Here is a 4581-nt window from a genome sequence, read left to right as displayed (position 1 = left end):
ACATGGACATACAATACGCAGATGGACACACAGATAATCTACACATAGACACCGATCTATAGATACACAAAGACATACACGCAGATACATATAGATGCACACAAAAACACAGATACACGTCAATGCATGACAGACACAGACACACACCAATACGCACATAAACATACAAAGACACAGGTACACACAGATATACACACATATACACAGATATACACACAGACACATATACACACAGACACACACACATAGACACAGATATACGCATAGATACATGGACAGATACACACACATTCAGATACACACATAGATACACAGAAACACACAGACACTCACGTAGACACACACAGCCACACAGGTCCTGAGCCTCCCTGGGCCCTCCCTTGTGCGGAGGCAGAGGGGCTGGCTGTCGGGGAGGGCACCTGGGGAGGACACGTGGCCCCGTCAGAGACCAGGGAGTGGCTCTGGGAACACTTTTCTTCCAAAGGGGCTGGAGCTCCGGTTAGCCAAGGTGAGTGCCAGGTGGTGACAGGAGTGACGTAGGTAAATAACACTGGGGCTGGGCAGGGAGGGCCGCCTGCCCTGGGCGTGAGGGGATTGCTGTCTTAGACCGTGTGGTCTGGGAAGGCCTCCGGGCATGGCTTTGCACAGAAGCTTGTACCTGAGGGCTCAGCCCCTTGGAGGCCTGTGGGGCTGGAGGTGCCAAGGCTGGGGCAGGGGCATGTTTGGCCCTCTGCGGGGAGAGAAGTCCTGTGAGATGGGCATTGGGTGAGGGCCCAAGTAGCCTCTGTAAGGTCTGCAGGTGGGGCCAGGCTGTGGGTTGTGTCCCGAGTGAGGGGCCGTTGGGGGAGCTGGGGACAGAGGGATGACCCTGGGGCTTGGGTCGGGAGAGGCTCACCTAGGGTCCGGGTGGGTGGGTCTGAGGAGGGCTGAGGGTGGGGCAGGGAGAGCAGCTGTGTGGTGAGGACGGAGGGAGGTCCAGCCGGAGTCCCGGACGGGCTGCTGTCATGTGGATGTGTTGGGAATTAGGAAAAAGCTTGTGGATTCCGAGGCCTCAGTGTGCAAAGCTCTGGGACAGATGGGCTCCCCAGGATGAGGGGGGGACAGATGGGGTCCCCAGGAATGAGGGGACGGACGGGGTCCCCAGGAATGAGGGGGGACAGATGGGGTCCCCAGGGATGAGGGGGGGACAGATGGGTCCCCAGGAATGAGGGGACGGACGGGGTCCCCAGGAATGAGGGGGGGCGGATGGGGTCCCCAGGGATGAGGGGGACAGATGGGGTCCCCAGGGATGAGGGGACAGATGGGAGGGTCTCCCCAGGAATGAGGGGACAGATGGGGTCCCCAGGAATGAGGGGGACAGACAAGCTCCCCAGGAATGAGGGGGACAGACGGGGTCCCCAGGAATGAGGGGTCAGACGAGCTCCCCAGGAATGAGAGAGACAGATGGGTCCCCAGGAATGAGAAAGACAGACGAGCTCCCCAGGGATGAGAGGGACAGACAGGGTCCCCAGGGATGAGAGGGACAGACGGGGTCCCCAGGAATGAGAGAGACAGACGAGCTCCCCAGGGATGAGAGGGACAGACGGGGTCCCCAGGGATGAGGGGGACGGATGGGGTCCTCAGGGATGAGGGGGACAGATGGGGTCCCCAGGAATGAGGGGGGACAGATGGGGTCCCCAGGAATGAGGGGGGACAGATGGGGTCCCCAGGAATGAGAGAGGCAGACGGGGTCCCCAGGAATGAGGGGGACAGATGGGGTCCCCAGGAATGAGAGAGACAGATGGGCTCCCCAAGAATGAGGGGGACAGATGGGATCCCCAGGAATGAGGGGGACAGATGGGGTCCTCAGGGATGAGGGGACAGACGGGGTCTCCCAGGAATGAGGGGGACAGACGGAGCCCCCAGAAATGAGGGGGACAGACGGGGTCCCCAGGGATGAGAGGTCAGACGAGCTCCCCAGGAATGAGGGGACAGACGGGTTCCCCAGGAATGAGGGGGACAGACAGGCTCCCCAGGAATGAAGGGCCAGAAGACCCGAGGGCTGAGGACCAGGCCCGCCCCTCCCGCACCACCAGACTCCAGGAGGGCACAGGTGCTCATAATTGAAAGTCTTGGAGCAGCTGGGGGCGTGGAGGATCCTGGGGGGAGGCTTCGTGCTGCAAGGTGGAAAAGCAATTCTCTCTGCAGCCTTCACAGGCCTTGAAGTTGGGACAGACCCCTGTAACGCAAGACAGATAAGAGGAGAAAAACAAACAGAAGCTTAATAGCATGTACACCTTGGTCTGCACGGGACGTACTCAGGTGACAGAGTATGTCTCAGAGACGTGGCTTGGAGCTCAGGCTTAATACCATGTTCAACGGAAACAGAGAAAGGGTGTGGGGAGGGGCCCAAGAAATTACCCCAAACTGGGGTCAGGCCTTCTCTGTGGATGAGCATCTCTGGTGACTTCAGCCAGCCTTCTGGCTCAGGGAGGGAGGCACCTCCAGTACGGATGTGACTTTCTCTCACAGAAGAGCAGCTTCCATGCTTGCTTGCAGAGTTTCTCCTGTGGCTGCAGTTTCTCAAAATAAGCAGCTCAAAATAATGCTTATGCCAAAGAGGCATATTTTGGGGTGGCATATTCTGGTCTGCTCTACATGGAAGCGAACAAAAAAATGGGGCAGAGGCTGGGGAGGGGAGCAGGACCGGCTTCCAGTTCCCAGACCCGAGTGAGGGAACCTGAGGCTGAGCTCTGGACTTTGGGGTCTGGAAGGGGTTCTCTGAGGACACTTGGGGGGTGGGGGAAACAGCTGCCTCCTCAGGTTTCCCCCAAGGGATCCTGCCTGGGGAGACCTGGACTGGGTGAGGCTTGGCAGCTGCCCTGCGAGGAGGAGGGAGACAGGGCTGCAGTGGGAGGTGCAGGGTTGCTAGGGTCCCACCTGGGGGTGCTGGGACTGGCCAGAGGACACATGGCGATTTTCCAATGGGCCAGGAAGGAAGGAGGAGCTTTCCAGGAAGAGCATGACCCCGCACAGAGGCAGAGGCAGAGTGTCCCCGTCGGGTCCCTGGGGCTGTGGCAGGGGAAGAAGCCGCAGTACCTCCTGCCCTTTAAGACAGGAGAGGCTGTCGTCCCGGCGTTGCCCAACAGCTGGTCGGAGCCCAGGACTCCTCAGAGAAGCCAACGCCTGAGCCCTGAGCAGCCAGCTGGCCTGGCTGACCCAGGAGAAGGAGGCCGCTGTGCATAAGTAGTGAGGTGTGAGAGGAAGCGCAGAGCCGTGCCACTCGGGTAAGAAGGGGAGAGAAGGAAGCCTGTCTGAATGGCTGCGCAGGGGATGTTGGAAGAGAACTGAAGGAACTCACGCAGTGCTCGTCTGCGAAGGGTGCACCACAATGTATGGACAAGGGTGGGAGAGAGATGCTGGGCCACAAAGTTTGGGGTGTGTGATGGCGTGGAGGAGAAAGCCTCCTGGGGGCTGTGGCCAGAGGGGTGTGCAGTCCATCTGCAGATGGAGTTTTATGTGCCTCCCACCTCCTCCCAGGGGCCCCCCACAACGCCCTGAGGCCCCATCAGCAACCGGATGGCGGGTTTTCCTTCCCACATGGATGGGGGACGTCCCAGCCTCCTGGATGCCCTCCTGGGATGGGACAGAGGGGAGCACCACCTGTGCCTCTACTCACGCCTGGCCTGGAGTGGCCCAGCGGAGGGTCCGGGTGGGGGCACTGGAGGGGCCCACACAGCTCAGGCCTGGCACCTGCACCTTTCTGGATCCCATGATGTTTTGCTAAGGATTACTCATCCAAGACCTACCCAGAGGCTCTGGAGCTGTTTACCACAGGCCAGCTCTGGCCGCAGGCTATTCTGGGAGCCTGGGGGGGCTGGGAGGAGGCTGGGGCTCTGGGTGGCAGGAGGAGGAGGGCCGTCTCGTCCTTCCTGAGCGTCCAGCGAGCGTCAGATGCTGCACTGCATGCAGTTCTAATCCTGGCCTGGCGAAGCCAGAACAGGACAATATTCCTCCGTCCCCAGGCCTCCCGCTTGGCTGCAGGTGCTGACAGGGAATGGGCCTGGCTATCGGGGCTCACAGGGGAGCCGGGAGAGCCGCTAGCAGGAGAAATGTGAGCTCTGCATCTGCTGGGCTGGGTTCGAGGGACGCGGGGTGGCAGGGCAGGGTGGCGCTGGTCCCTCTGGCTGCTGTCGCTGGCCGGCCGGCCAGTCCGCCCCGACGCTGGACTCCTGGGCTACCCATTCCCCATCCACAGTCTGAGGGTCTCTGAAAAGATAACTCATTTGTTTTCATTAAAAGCAACAGATCAAGAAGCTGAAAACACAAGAATAAAACAATGTAAATCTTGACTTTATTTGGTATCCCTCACATACAGGATTCACATTCTATTATACATGGAGTATCCACAAAAACTGACTACATTTTGCTCGTCATAAAAATATCAAGAAATTCCAAAAGGCAGATAATCTAGAGGCTGTCACGGCGTCTACACACACACGCACAGTCTACAGCTTGTTCGTAGACACAGTGTGGTATAACGAAACAAAAACTGACTTTAAAAATATTTCTACCTGGGCCGGTCGCGGTGGCTCACGCCTG

At 58.8% G+C, this 4581-nt stretch overlaps 1 long non-coding RNA gene across 1 annotated transcript; it reads right to left on the bottom strand.

The window, feature by feature from the left end:
- Positions 1-901: 901 nt before the first annotated feature.
- Positions 902-4319, bottom strand: LOC126950552 (uncharacterized). Its single transcript, XR_007724216.1, has 3 exons — positions 2401-4319; positions 2070-2218; positions 902-999 (listed from the first exon to the last, which is right to left on the bottom strand). It is a non-coding gene; the product is annotated as an uncharacterized LOC126950552 (long non-coding RNA).
- Positions 4320-4581: the final 262 nt, after the last annotated feature.

This window comes from Macaca thibetana, chromosome 3 (assembly GCF_024542745.1).
Source record: "Macaca thibetana thibetana isolate TM-01 chromosome 3, ASM2454274v1, whole genome shotgun sequence".
NCBI classification, from domain to species: Eukaryota; Metazoa; Chordata; class Mammalia; order Primates; family Cercopithecidae; genus Macaca; species Macaca thibetana.
Note: the sequence above shows the minus strand (reverse complement) of the source record. Positions and strands in the feature narration are given on the sequence as shown.